The sequence below is a fragment of the Protopterus annectens genome, chromosome 6.part1 (assembly GCF_019279795.1).
Source record: "Protopterus annectens isolate FY-2018-M chromosome 6.part1, PAN1.0, whole genome shotgun sequence".
Taxonomy (NCBI): Eukaryota; Metazoa; Chordata; order Ceratodontiformes; family Protopteridae; genus Protopterus; species Protopterus annectens.
In genome coordinates, this window is record NC_056738.1 from 255812416 (window position 1) to 255829106 (window position 16691).

Sequence of the window (16691 nt, forward strand, 5' to 3'; positions counted from 1 at the left end):
ACTATATTAAATGATCTGTTTAAGAGTTGCATTAATCTGTTTGTATGTATTTTAAAGTCTAAACAGCTATATGACACGACATATATAACTGTAATAGTACACAAATAACACTTTCTCATGTCTGCAAACCTGTGTGTGGTGTTATATCCTTTGACCTATCTGTGGGTATATGTTTCAGGCAACAATTGTCTTTTGTATGGGTGACTCATACACTGTCCATTTGATAAGGTGGTAACTGTAGGAATACTGGCTGCTCAGTATGGTGTGCACCCTCTAAATATGTATCTTCCTATACATATTTCTGAGTGTGTATGTGTAGTTACATATATATCTATATCTATCTATATATATATATATATATATATATATATATATATATATATATATATATATATATATATATATATGCATGTGCATATATGTGTGCTTGTATATGTAACTTAGGAATGTTTATTGCTTCCAAAATGTACATTCCCTATGGTAGCCAGACTGCACTGCATGATATGTTATTGATACCAGCTTGACTTCTTACAGGTGGAATGGATTACTGTTAACATCTTGTACCCATGTTGTGTCAGGTCCTGGTTATGGGACTTGCAGCAGTTGGTACTGTATTGCAGGGCAGATCTGTTTGGCTGTGGGGGACGGGGTCATATCAATATGTACAAGACGTATTTACCTTGGGCCCCGTCACCCCCATTAACAGTGCCTGTGGTCATATGTTTATTTGTTATGTTCTCTTTTATATCTATAGATATATATCTGTATATATATATATATATATATATATATATATATATATATATGTATATATATATATATATATATATATATATATATATATACCAATATATATGTAGACATATATATCTATAGCTGCATGCACATGAATATATATATATGGGTCCCCTTCAGTTTGCCGACATTCCAGAATGCCGACAACCATATGGCCGACACCATATGATCGACATTCAGAATGCCGACAATGCGGAACCGGCATCACACTATAGTGCGGAATGATTTCCATTCCTGCATTGTAGTGCAATCTCGGAGTTGGTATATTAAAGTTTCGGGGGGTGTGGTGGGCAGAGCCCCCCACGGGGGTGCAGGGGGGCATAGCCTCCTGCTAGTAGTTGAAAGGAAATTTTATTTTCCTTTTCTCTGGACTTCTCACAATGTCGGCATTCTGAATATCGATCACATGATGTCGGCCATATAGTTGTCAGCATTCTGGAATGTCGGCGTTGTGTAGGGGATCTGTATATATATATATATATATATATATATATATATATATATATATATATATATATATGGATCTTCCTGATAAGACTGACAAGCAAAAACACCGACAAAGACATCACCGACACGACAAAGCCAAAAGTTTAAAAACACGAAAGTTCACATGCCCAACAAACCACAATCCTGACAGTCTACAAAACAAAACAAATTTGCTGTTCTGAAAAACACACACACAACAGAAGCATGCCAAAATCCTTATAAACCTACACTAAACCTTACATACACAATTATCTCTGCACTAACCTTAACCCAAACCCTAACCCTAAGGTCCGTCACTATTGCACACTTACCTTACCCGCACCATACAATCGCATACTTATCCAGTCGTGCTCTTTTTGCATGTCGGTATTTTCAGCGATGGGATTTCAAATTGTCGATTATTTCCGTTGTCGGTCTTCCGGTGTTTTCGCTTTTCGGTCTTATCAGATAGACCTATATATATATATATATATATATATATATATATATATATATATATATATATATATATATATATATATATATATAGATATATATGTATATACATATATATCTATGTATATATATATATATATATATATATATATATATATATATATACACATATATATATATATATATATATTCATATATATAGATAGATATTTATATATATATATATATATATATATATATATATATATATATATATATATATATATATATATATATTTAGATATAAATACATATACGCACACATACATCTACATGTTTAAATACATTTTCTGTACTGGGAAATGACTATTGGATGATATGTTTCTGAAAATATCAGAGCTGTGTATATCTCACATGGCTTAGTGGCAAATCACTTTGGCTATGATGTGCAGGTTCCTGGGTTTGAACCTTGCAGAGACTGTTTCTTTTGTTGCTGGGCAGAACAAGGGCCATTGAATACAGCGTGATTAAGGCACTTTTAAGCAGTTGAAAGTGGGTTTTACGTGGGTTTGCATGGAGGTAAGCTATGCTATCTACCGGTCACAGTTTCTTATGCTGATTTAGCTTCCCATTTGTTTAACCTGTGAGGCATTGCTTACCCCCATGCAAACAAGCTTAAATTCAGTTACTGCTGCTTAAAAGTTCTTACTCCCATTTACCCCCACGCTAATTTCTTTAAAAGAAATGAAAAAGGGTTGATAGGAAAGTGGTAAAAATGGGACACAAAGAGGGAAAGACAGTAGGGAAATTAGCTAGGAATGTGCAGAACTGGTGTAGGGAAGGTCCATACCTGCCCATTTCTTCTACAGCAGTAGCTGTGCATATACACTGGATTTGGAGATAGATTTGGGCACTCAAACCCTTGAGGGAGAGGTGAGGACAACAATAATATGTTGTGAAGCCAATTAGACCAGATTACATGTGTCGCGAAATAGGCAGCTATGTATGGGGTGAGATTTTTTTTTTGGGAACAGATTGCCCTTTTTTTTCAGGTGATAGTGGGATGTTGGAGAGGGATAGTAGGTATATTTGGGGAGGTAGGTTGGGTAGATTAACAGACAAGACAGACAAGACACATACAGGGGTGGTATATGACACATGGTGGGGTAAAAACCTTGATGGGGAGGGGTGTTTGGAAATCAGAAGCCCATGAGCCCCCTAATGGAAACAGTGGGACTGCGGTCCCCACCCATGGGCAGTCACCACTGCACCTTCACAGCCCCGAAGGTGGCTGTGGTGGGGGTTGGGTAGGAGTGCCAGGCCGACCCTCTAGTTGTGACACACAGCCCTCAAGCTGATGTAGTAGATCTCCAAACTCCCTGCAAAGCTCGCTATGCACAATGCCCCAGACCTGGCGACGAGAGACAGTGTCCTGTCTGTGTCCGCTGTAGGGGGGGTGAGCCCCATTCCCCTGAGGCAGTTCCACCTGAAGGTGGTGCAGGACTAACAGATAAGGAGGTCCCGGAGTGGGCCCCAGATGTGCTGGCGCCCGGTGCCATGTTCAGCTGAGGTGGGACAGGTGGGTCCGCCAGGACCGGCCTTCCCAAACGTGCTATGGTGTTTCAGTTTTACAACATATGTTGGTTAGTAATAGTCAGCACATTTCAGGATTAGATATAACAGCATGCATAGATATTCCCATTACCCCAAAACACCAAATATGGAACAGTTGCATAGCAAACAGAACACATGCATATATGGAACCACAGTGGCCATTACAACAGCATGCAGGTACATTGATAGCAGTATGCTACCAATGTAGGAGTATTTCAACATGGCACATGCATAGAAACAAATGTAAATATTTCTCAAACAATAGGACATATGTCCCAACAGTAGATTTAATGCAGCACATATGGATTGAGTTGTGTATTTAATTTACTGTTGCAGATATGGTGGGGGTGAGAGAAAGATGTCAATTAGCAACCAGTATATTCCTGTAGTTCTTATTACTTTCCTAGTCAGTGCTGTGATTTGTACCTAACAGGTATTAGTACACTACCCTATCGCCTTAGCTTGGACAGTGGTATGGATGTAGACAACTATATACATGAACTGTGTTTTACCTGCAGTATACACCTCTTACCTGGTATACCTGTGGAGGTATTGTTTGTTAACACTACCTAACTGTTTCTACACATATTTCCAAGTTCCAGGCTGATGTCATGCACATACCTGTCCATCTCTTATTGCACACACTCTGGGCATGTCTTGACCACATGCAGGTGAACCGGGTCATATTTTGACTATTGCCCTCTTAAACCTTTAGTGAATTGTACAATGACAGGTTTGTTTTCATTGACATTTTCCAAATATGTACAGGCCTGACAGTCAGTTATATGACATGAAATGCTGCCTACATGTCAGAGATTAGCGCATTGATATGCCAGGGGGACAGGGTGACAGCCGGGGGATATAAGCCAAATAACTGGACATTCTGGACAATTCTGTACACTTGTGGGGTATGATTCGGCATACAGCTTACTACCACTCCCAGGATTCCAACCATGGCTGGGTCTGCTGACAATAAAACAGTGTCCATCACAGTTGAGCGTGCTATATAGATATTGCTGTGTATCTCTTGTCTGATTTCTGTCTATAATTCTCCTGTGGTGTTACAGTCTGACCTTGTAATTACAATACTCTTATACAGGATTTCCTAGACAGTTTTCTTATGTAGCACAGTGTGGCTGACAGTGATGAGTAATACCTCATTATTCAGAGCAACTACAACACTAACAATGCCATACAATACCATAGTAAACAGTGCCAGTACAGGATATCAATATTTTATTTCTAGGCACAGTGTTTGTATCTGACAGATCTGTGGGAGCAATGTTTGTTAGCACTACCTGAATGTTGCCACACAAATTACCAAATTCCACATTAGTATTATGCACATATGTCTCACTCTGTTACTATACACACTCTGGACATAGCTTGACAACATGGTGGTGTAGATGGGGCATGCTTGGCTTATTACTCTCATAACATTTTGGGGAGTTGCTAAGGTGACAGGTTTGTTCTTATAGATGTCTGACAATCAGTTGTATTTCTTGTTTGCTGCCTTAATGTCTGGGATCATCCCACTGATTTGCCAGGGGGACAGCGTGACAGGCAGTAGATATTGGTCGATTTACTGGAAATTATGGACACATCTGTACAGTCATGGGGTATGATTCTGCATACAGCCTACTACCATATCCAGTATTCAAACCATGGCTGTGTGTGCTAAAAATACAAAAGTTCACATTTCAGTTGAGTGTGCTATTTGGATTTTGTTGTCTGTTTTTTCACTGCTTTCTGTCTAAGTCTCTCTCAGTTGTACTATATGACCTATTACAACAGTCATATACAGACATTCCTACACATTTTATTTATGTAGCACAGTGTGGATAACAGTGCTTAATACAACAGTACTATTAAGAGATTGCAACTCTACATTACCATATGATACTAGAGTAAACACATGCAGTCCAGCAGTTAGACCATTATTGTCAGGCTATTATGCTTTTATTTATATACAACCTATATGAGACTCTTCCTGCCATATTCTCTGGTGTATGGAGTACATGCCTTAAACAATACCATTTTTATACAGGCAATTAACTTACTACTACTTTTAGATTTATTTCCTATGACAGTACATGCAAGAGTATTACTAACCTGCCTCGCATTGCAACTGCTGCAATCTGCAGGCATGGGCTTCCTGGTTTGCAGCCCGCTCATCTGCCACTCTGAAAGACATAAAAGGAATATTTAGCCATACCTATCCATAATATACATGAGCTGGCAATTATTAAACAAATAGTGGACTGATACTTAGCACATGGCTGGGAGATCCCCTGTCCTCCTAGTGTCTTGGATACACTGATCCAAGAGATCCCTCTTTCTCTGATTCAGGTTGGCATAGTGATGCCTGACCTGCTCACCAGTTTGGGTATGCCAGTGACACTGATGAGGTCATGGGCGAGATGGCTCCAGGCTTCCGCTTTGTTTTGGGAACCCTGGTACTGCCCCTGCAGCAGTCTCTGGTCATGGTCTTTCACAAGGAGTCCTGCCATGACTCTGGAATCCTGGATGCCCCAGTGCTGCGCCTGAAAGCACACACCCTCTCACATACAAACATAGTGCCTACAGGAGGAAGCTGCAACCAGTTATGAGATGTATTTCCAACTGTTGGGTTTAATTAGGGCCGGTTTCCCGCACTTTCCGTGATTGGATGGTTTTGAAAATGCTAAGCTATAGGCAAACCTGCTTAAATAAGGCTGGCATTGCTTAAAGGGGTATACCAATGGGCAAACTTATTTAGCTGGCCTACACATTGTTTACACCCACTAAGCTGGGCTGTTCAATGCTATAGCATTGCTTAATTTTTAATTTGCTTTTTGGCATTGATTTATTATTCATTACGTTATATATGTGTTTGGTATCCTTGATTCATGTGTACATACACTGTATGAGGTCTTTGTGTTTTTTAGTGGATTTCAACACTTTATTACAATGACACCTCACATCTGGGCTTAATGCAGTACTCCAGTTCACATATTTATGTTATGTAGTAGGTTATACAACATAAAACTGTACTAGATTCCTTTCACATGTTCAGTTTGAATTTCCTATAGTGAGGATCTGTTTAGTGATACCACAATCGCATGCACTGCTGTGATGGCTAAGTGGTTAACTACTGTGACTGTAGTGAACAGGGTCCTGGGTGCAAGACCTGCAAAGGCTGTTTATTTTGTTACTGACCAGAACAGCAGCTGATGCATACAGAGTGATTAAGGCACTTTAGCTTCAATATTGCTTAACCTGTGTGTGCATTGCTTACCCCTGCGCAAATGGGCTTAAACTTGCTTACTACTGCTTAAATATGCTTACTCCCACCTACTACTGCTTAAATATGCTTACTCTTTCTTACTAGTACTTACTCCTGCTTACCACCGTACTAATTTAGACAGTAATGTCAAATGGTTCTTGGGAAGGTGTTGGATTTGGAAACTATATGGATTCATCATTCATTACACATTTTACCTTCCATTGTATCCCTGATTCCTGTGTACATATACTGTATGGGGCACTTGTGTAACACATTGTGTGACACATCTGTGGACTTTATTATGACAATGACACCTCACATCTGCATTTAATGCAGTACTCCAGTTCACAAATATATATTATTTAGTAAGTTATGCAACAAAAATTATTGGTCATAAAGGAATTTGACATGGAAAATGGAATACACTTGAGTGGGACTTGAACCAGGAATGACTGCTCATAAAGCAAATGCTCTGCCCACTACACTATTGCAGTACTGCTTCATTTGGATATATTTTGCTTTTTATCCTCTTGTGCCATTTAAGCTGCATTAAACATAACTAAGCAATGGGCAAACCTGTGCACCTATGGTTAAATTTAATCTGTTTCATAAAAAAAAGTTCTTTATATTTCATGTTTTAAATGTTGCTCTTATAAAATTGTGGGATGTTGATGGGGGTATGCGAACACCTATGAGTGGTCTCATTCATTCTTTCTCCTATACTGTTCTTGATTGCATGGGCGTGTATATTCTGAGAGCTCTGCGACACACCCTCTGCACTCATACATGCTCCATGTCCGTTTAGGAGCTCAGGCAGCGCACCTTCATTGATATGCATGGCACCCTGCCATCCTGCTCCTAAATGGCCGCTTAGTGAATCTGGGGGAATATCTTTATTTCATTCCATTACTCTCATATTAGCTTTCAATTCTTGCTTTCAGTACTAACCATGACTTAACTAATCAAGAAGATTATCAAGCAAGAGTTTAATGATTTTAAACTATTTTTGTATTCTTATTTATTCTAATTTGCTAGCCCTACTTGCAGTGAATGCTGCATCTGTTTCTTTGTCTCTTGAAAAATACAAAAAAAATAAATAAATAAAAAATAGTCCTTCTGTATAATTAATATGGGGGAAGAAATTTGGCTTTAAACATGTTTAAACTTGAAGTTTTAAACTTAAACAGCTTTTAGAGATCTTCTTTACCACACTACTACAAGATGGTCAATATGCTATAGTTTTCAAAATGCTCTACAAAGCATTTTTATTGCTTTTCACTCTTAGTTAAAAACATTTATTTATGTGTTTGTTTGTTTGTTTGTTTGTGAGTTTACCATTTGTTATACAGGTTGGTACACTGGTCCAAATGCAATTTTTAGATATGATCCAGGCTAAGAAGGCAAGAAACAATGCACAGAGGAATACCAGACAAAATCCATCCAGATGAAAAAATAGCATTAAATTATACTATACAGTGAATAATAATATAAACATAATTGTGATTCATCAGCTACCTTATTGTACAGCTAGAATATTCACATGTTATTCTGAAAAGGTTGGAAAACAAAAGCACAACAAATCTTAACCATTTGCATATCTATCTCTCTATCTACGTATATGGAGAATGGCTTTCCCCTTCCACTCCACTTTAAAAGTGTCAAAAATGCAGCAGGGGAACATTTAGATATGGTATGAGTTGCATTATGCTAGTACTCTATGAAATAATCAGAAATATCACAAAGATGAATCAAATAAGAGAGCATATCAGGGCTATATCAAGTGTTTGACAGTGTGAAGGATCTGTTAATATTGCAGAAAAGCATACATCTCAACTGGCCAGAATTTTGCAGAACATCTAGATTTGTGCCTTATACTTTTGGTCTGTTCTCATAACATGTGTGTTTTTCTGGCAAATTATTATGGGTTGAAGTCACTATTAACAGATATTTGAATTTCAGTTGTTGTATTCTTCTGAAAATGCTGACAATGCAAATTCAAGTTTGAAAGGGCAATATTTAAAATATGTCCCTGGTTCTGGGCTATTGTCATCTCATTATTTTTGTCTTTGTCCTGAATTTTTGCACTAAATAGTTGAGAGGTATGCAAAAATTAAACAACTGTGCAGAAGTACATGAATAACACTTCTAATACAAATCAACATCAATTGTACAGAGTCCAAAGGCTTTCCTGTAAAAATGCACTTCAGTACATTTGCAGATGTTTACTTATGTGCCCTATGTCCCCACACAATGTAGGAAAATGAACTTTCAGTTCTAATATTGCTGTACATCTACCCAAACTGTAGTGCACTCATGAAAAAATGTGTGTGTGAATACATATGTGAAAATATGGTATATACCTGGCCAGGCATATGCAACAACTAGAGTAACCTCAGAGGTTCTTTGGAAAAAAAGTAAAAGGCCTAACAAACATACCTTACGCAGAGCAGTTTAAATCCATTTCCTTCTACTTAGTCTACTATATATTTTTGCGGAGGGGTGATTTATGCCTGGCTTACAAGGCATCTGCAAACCCCACATATATGACCGCATACATATTGGTAAGTCATAAAGTACCAGAAATACAAGGACTAGGGACCTGAGTTTTTTCTGTAACTTAAACAAAACATGCTGGAGAAACAGATATGTGTCCCAGAGACTGCCCCTCCCATGGAACAAGCTTCCCAACCATGTGAAGCTGAGTTTGCTAATTAACCAGTTTAAAAACAACTTAGACCAGTGGATGGGGAATAGGAAATTTACACTTGGCCTGGCACCCATGTCCTTTATGGGCAGATGTAGCTAATAAATGAATGGCCCTCAATATTCTATTGGGATACATCATTATTATTTTGGGAAAACTTGGCTAGGCTTAGAAAGGATCTCCCTGGGTCATCAGCCTAGTAACAATATATGAATCTATAAATCTATGTAACTACACACAGAGATAAGCAGAAATAGCCCAGTATACTTCATGGTCAGAGGTACTTATGCATACACCTGGTTGAAAAATACATTATAACTGAAAAATATTCCAGTAATTCACTGAAACTATTACTCAATAACAACTTTGTCCTTATTATTATGAAAATAAGTGCTTGCTGTCCAACTGTAGGAAAGGCCAGTGAGGTATTGCAATATTGTCAAACAGTGATGTTACACACGAGGAAACAATTGTTAATGAGGTTCTTCAGCTCAAAAGCAGTTTGTTTTACATTAAGTTTTTTTTTTTGCATTCTGGTGGGAGCAGAGGGCTGATTCAAACCGTTCAAGTTGAGAACTGCTGGTGTAAAGCTTATTGTGTGTTTAACTGATTTGTCTGAGGGCTTAACTGTTTTAAAGAATTTCATCCTGCTGGTATAATAAAAGCCTTACATTTTTTAGCGACTGTGCTCATTTATTTAGTGCTTCTCTATGCCTGCCTTGACTACAATACTTGGATTCCTTCTAAAACATTCTGGGCCTACTAATGTAATATTTTTTTTACATTTATTGGTTTTGTTGAAGTTATCACGTTTTTCAGCATGTACTTGTTAAAGATTTGCCATCTGTTTATTACTGTACTGCTCTTAGGTTGTTTTAACAGTATTAAAACCACAGCGTTGGCATACAAAACAGAAAACCAATAATCCAAAAAGTGATGTATGCTGTAGTACCAAAGGAATTCCACCGAGTGAATAACCAAAGAAATTTTATTTAACCACAGTCACGTTAACGCACTTAAATGACAAGTAAAATTTGCGTTTTCGTCTCAAACAAACGAGACTTCATCAGACATATTTCATATATACAAATACTGTTTAAATACCATCTTAGTAATCCAATTAAACCTCATTACCAATGAGAATGCTTATTGAGAGTTTAAACTATCAAATCAGCTTGGTTATACATATCGTAATATTTATGATGATGAATATTTAAAAATTAAAAAGCCACTCATATTAAAAACAACCTGTTTAAATACATACATACAAAACTCATAAAACCTTTAATTAAATAAATATACATTTAAATTCTTTGTTAGTACATTTGTCTTATAAAAACATTTCACAGAAACCCAGCGTTGTGAGAATTGTCACTTTCTGTTAGTATTATGGATTTATATTTGGCAGCGTTTGACATTGTTTTGTGTCTAGCTTACCCACAATCATAACATATTCAAAATGTTTATGAATACATATTACTATGTTATATCAATAAATAAAATTTTATATAAAACAGTTTTTTAGCTGTCAACTTGTTGTTTATGACTTTTGTGTTAAATCTAGGTGAATTAAAGTGCATAAGTGCATAAGTGCAATCCAGAATATAGTGGCCATAGCAGCATCTGCCTATTACATCTATACTAAATCAATGTTAAAATAATAAGAAAATATAGAAAAATGCATAAAGTGTCTTCAAAAACGTTTTAAACTTAAAAACTTCGTGTCTATTACGTTATGATAAATCAAAGATGAAGAAAGTGTGTAAATGCCACCTAAAACATATTGGGGTTGACCACTTCCTATCTAATACATATATTAAGAGAAATTATGGAAAATAAATAAGGGCGATATAGAACATATTGGATATAGAAGCTTCATATCTATTTTCTAATAATTGATATTGCTGAACTTTTTAAATATGAAACCATTGTGTTTTTAACAACTTTTTAACTAATAATTTTATATTCAATATATAAAGTGCAATAGTGCCATCTAGTGTCTTAATGTGTAACAAGTTAAGCTTTGTTTGATTTTAATCTTAAAATTGACCCTATAGATAGGTGTTCATTTAGTCCCGGACTCTTATTTGCATCTAAGTTGATTTGCCACCATAATTCCTTGCTTTCCAATATGTCTTCCCATGGACCTCCCCTAATGTCTATCTGTACCTGTTCTATTACAAAAAATAAGAAAGATGCTTCCTGACAAACCTTAGTATGTTTAAATAGTGAGTTAGTTTCTTTTTCTTTTGAAATGTCATATATATGTTCATACACTCTCTTTTTTAATGTTCTCTCAGTTTTTCCAATGTAGAATGACTGATATTTCTGACAAACTACTAAATAAACAACTCTTTGTGTTTCACAATTGTAGTAGTTATTACTAGTTAACATTCTCTTTCTACTTTCTAAATATACTTCTCCTTTATTCATAATATATGAACATTGTAAGCATCTTCCACATTTATATGTACCTAGATGTTGTTTAGGTTCTATTTTGTTACTGGTCCCTGGTCTTTCTATCATATTGCGGAAATTTGGGGAATTTCTAAATACTATTTTGGGTACTATGTATCTTATCTCTTCCATATCTGTAAATGCTGAAAATTTTTCCCATTCCTTATGTAGAATTCCCTTTATGTTTTGATTGATGGAATTGTACTCAACTATTAAACTTTTTTGAAAAATTTCTCTGTCTTTAAAACTTTCTCCACATTCATTCTCAGTCCTACTAGTCTCAACAACACCTTTTATCGGATGAAATCTCCCTAATCTACCTCTTTCTACTTCATATCTGATGTTTTTAATAAAATCTATAGGGTAACCTCTTTCTAAAAACATTTTTTTCCAATTTGTTACACTCACTAGTAAAGTCTTCTTCCCTACTAGTCATTCTTGATCCCCTTACAAACTGCCCTTTTACGATATTTTTCTTGCAGTGTAAGGGGTGTGCACTATTGAAATGCAAAAAAGAATTCACATATGTCTCTTTCCTGTATACTCTAGTTTCAAAATTATGTTCATATTTATAAACTTCTACATACAAATAGTTTAGAATGTCCCTATTCATAACATATGTGAATTTCAAAAAACTTGTAGTGGCACTAATATATTCCATAAATTCCATGACAGTACTTTCTCCCCCTGTCCAAAAGACCACTATATCATCCAAAAACCTGTGATATAGTGCCCAGCAATCTTTGAATTTGGAATTTATAATGTATTTCTCTTCCCATTTTGATAATACGATGTTTGCATATGTGGGGGCACATGCTGCCCCCATGGAAACTCCAGATTTTTGATGATAATATTCCCCATTAAAATAGTCCTCTGGTACTACAGCATACATCACTTTTTGGATTATTGTTTTAACAGTATTCTGATATTTCTTAGCCTCCTCTGATACTGCAAAAGCTGTTCTGAGTTTGCCAACATATTTTCAAGTTTTGCAAAGTTTTTCTGTGTTTGTAGAAATTATCCTATGTTTGCACACTTTTTTCACAATATTTGTGAATTTATCAGGGTTTCTGAACTTATTTCAAAGGATTCCTGAGAGTGCAGGAATGTTGCCTTTTATTGTAAAACATGCATTACTGCACTTGAGCTCAAAACCAGTTTATTTTACATTAAAAGACTTTTTTTTACACTTTGATGGGATCAGAGGGCTGATTCAAGCCATCCGAGTTGGGAACTGCTAATGGAAGGCTTATTGTGTGTTTATCTGATTGGCCTGAGGGCTTAACTGTATAAAAGACTTTATCCTGCTGGTATAAAAGCATTCCATTTTTGTGAGACTGTGCTCATTAATTCAGAGCTTACTTGTGCCTGGCTTAGACATCTGTTACTACAAGACTATGGTTGTTCTAAAAGCATCTGGACCTGCAAAGCCGTGATAAGTATTTTTTCCATTTGCTCTATCACGGTGCTATTTAGCAGTTCTATGCTACATTTATTGATTTTGTTGAATTTATCACTGTTTTTAGTCTGCACTTGTTAAGGAAACACCATATCTTTGTTACTGTACTACTATTAGGTTGTTTTAACAGTATTCTGATATTTCCTAACCACCTCTGATACTGCAAAAGCTGTTCTGAGTTGCCAAAGTTTTCCTGAGTTTGCCAAAATATTTCTAAGCTTTAAGACCATTAATTGAGTCTTCCCTACTCCTTCCCATCTATTAAGGATCTGGTATAATGTATAGGTGCTTCCCTGTCATCTCTGTTTCTAGCATGGTGGATATGGGCATTCTGAGACAGTGTAGTAACTGCCTCATGTTCACTGACACACATTTAATTTTAGAACGGACAAACACAGTGTGTGAGAGATGTAGATACACAATGTCTTTGGAGCCAAAGCTCTCACATCCATGCATGAAAAATGCAAACCAAGTTGTTAGAATTACACCCAAACCCCCTCATTACCAACACTAAAGAGCAAACACGTAGACACACATATGAGGAGGTACTCACTTGTAATCTACCCAGACCTCCAAGACCAACTAAAAGTATCTGTCAGTGAACCTGTATACATTCAAAAAAGACCTCACACACCACATGACTCTGAAAATCATAGTAGGCTCACTTCCAAGCCCATACATGCGAGAGATGCAACTATACGGTCAAACTGGAGGCTGAGCTCTCTCAACATAGGACTGGCAAGACCAGACAGGAGGAGAAGGTAACCACACACACTACATACCCAGTCACACATAGTACCATCACAACTTCAAATCATACACATAATCACACAAAGACATACTCGGAGGCTCTGATCAAAAATCTACCAAAACAGCAGAGGCCACCAAAGCAGACACCCAAACAACTACCACCTCAGGACCCAACAAATGCAACACATAGACCACACAGTCAGAGTGTCAAACAGTCACAGCCCTTAAGGCCAAACACAATGCCAGACACACTCGTCATTGGTGACTCCATAGTCAGGCACACTGACGTCCCGTTCACCAGACTGAGTAAGGAGAAGGTCACAGTAAGCTGTCTGTCGGGCGCTAGAATCCGCCACATAACGCAAGCACTCAGGTCTCTCAACAGCAGGTACAAGTACGACTCAGTCATTGTCCACGCTGGTGTCAATGACCTGAGACATACCTCCTTGGACTACATGAAAAGAGACATCGAGGAGCTCTCTGATTATGTAGCCCAGGCAGGTATGACCCTGACCTTGAGCAGTATCCTACCTTCACCTAGAATGATGCCACAATACAGTGATAAGATGATCAGCTTTAATAATTGGCTTAAATTCTGGTGTCATTCAAAGGGGATCCAATGTCTGTCTGCCTGGGATGACATGCTGGACAAGCCACGCTGCTTCGCAAGGGACGGCTTGCACCTGTCACCCCTGGGCTTCCGGATATTGGCAAAGGCTCTTGCCACCCCCATAGTGCCTTTTTTAGGCAAGGCTCAAATTCTAAACCTACCACCCTAGAACACAAAAAGGAAAAAAACTAAGGGTAATGCTGCTCAATGCCAGAAGTCTCAATCTCAAGATGCACGCACTCGAGGCCCTTCTCAGTATGGAGAACATCGATGTCTGTGCTGTGACAGAAACCTGGTTCAAGGCTCCTGAGAGCACCCCAGCACTATCAGGTTTCACCTCATATCACGCGTTCCGGCCCCAAAATCCGGACAACACCAAGAAAGGAGGGGGGGTGTCCATATTCATAAAGGACACCCACACCTCAAGGTTGGTGGCAACGCACGATGCATCGGAAACCATCCTGGTGCAATTAACCATAGGCAAGACTGCTCTGCAATTTGTAGCATGATACAGGCCACCCTCTCAAACTCAGGAACCTCACATGGCCTTCCTGAAAACACTGGAGGTGTTAAATGTATCTCCAAACACCATCATACTAGGTGACTTCAACTACCCTAATATAGACTGGGAACACTACTCAAGCCCAAACACTCTAGCCCAAAGGTTCCTGGAGTTCATAAACTCAAATGCCATGGAACAACTAGTCACCATCCCCACAAGAGGAGAAAACATACTTGATCTCATCATCACGAACATGGGATCACAATGTTCAACACCGGAAGTATACCCCTCACTGGTGAGATCAGATCATAAACTAATCTCGCTGGAGGTCCTCATCCCGCCCCCACCTGAAATAAAAAAGACCACAGTGAAAAACTTCTCAAAAACCGACTTCACACTTCTAAAAACTAGTGTGAACTCCTTTAAGGCCCCTGAGCCAGTGGTAAACATTACTCAAACCGCTGAATCACTTACAAATGCCTTCTACCAGCACCTACAGGACTGCATGGATCAGGCAATCCCAAACAAAACCAAGACTCTTTGTACCAAAGGCAAGCATCCAGTCTGGTGGACCCCAGCCATAAACAAGCTCTACAACAAAAGGAGGAAGCTACTACAAGATAGAGCAAAATCCTTGAAAGGTAAGACACCTTTGATCATTATAAGTAAAAAACTAAGAGCTCTCATAAAATCATCCAAGGCAAATTTTGAGAAAAAAATCGCCAAGGACTCAAAAGACAATCATAAGGCCTTCTTCAGCTATGTTAGAAACCTAGGAGGAAACTCCCAGATATGCTCAGAATTAGTTCAAAATGATGTGAAGATTACCGATCCTACACACATTGCCAACATACTGGCTGACAGGTTCAGTGCAAACTTCTCCCCCCCCTCCCCCCCAAAAGGAGAGATATCTATACCAGAGTATTGTAGCCCCCCAAACATCTCCAACGCCCAGGTGAGAACTGCTCTCTCCAAGGCAAAAAACACAGCATCCATGGGACCGGATGGTGTCCCCAGCTGTGTGCTCCACGAATTCAATGAGGAATTAAACCCGCAGTTAGGACAGCTGTTTAATCTTAGCCTCACCTCAGGATATGTACCCAAGGAGTGGCGCACGGTGACTGTGGTCCCACTTCACAAGGGCGGTGCCTCCACCGACCCTGGGAATTACCGTCCCATTAGCTTGACAAGCCTTATCTGCAAAGCCATGGAGAGGATCATAATGGAACTCATAAATAAAGACATAGGGAACTTGCAGACTTTAGATCCAACCCAGTTTGGCTTTGTCAAAGGCAGATCATGCCTTTTAAACTTGGTTGACTTTTTCTAAACAGTCACCAAGGCCATTGATGAGGGTAAGGCAGTTCATACAGCCTACCTCGACCTGGCAAAGGCCTTCGACGCAATACCCCACTTAGGTATCATCGAAAAACTCATCAGCTTGAATGTAAACCCATACATCACAAGATGGGTTGCAAACTGGCTAAGTGACAGAACCCACAGGGTCAGAGTTGCTGGCGCCATGTCAGACTCAAAGCCTGTCACAAGTGGTTTCCCACAGGGCTCAGTCCTGGGACCACTCTTGTTCGGCATCTACTTTTCTGAAGTACAAGCAAAGACAGGAGGGTTATGGCT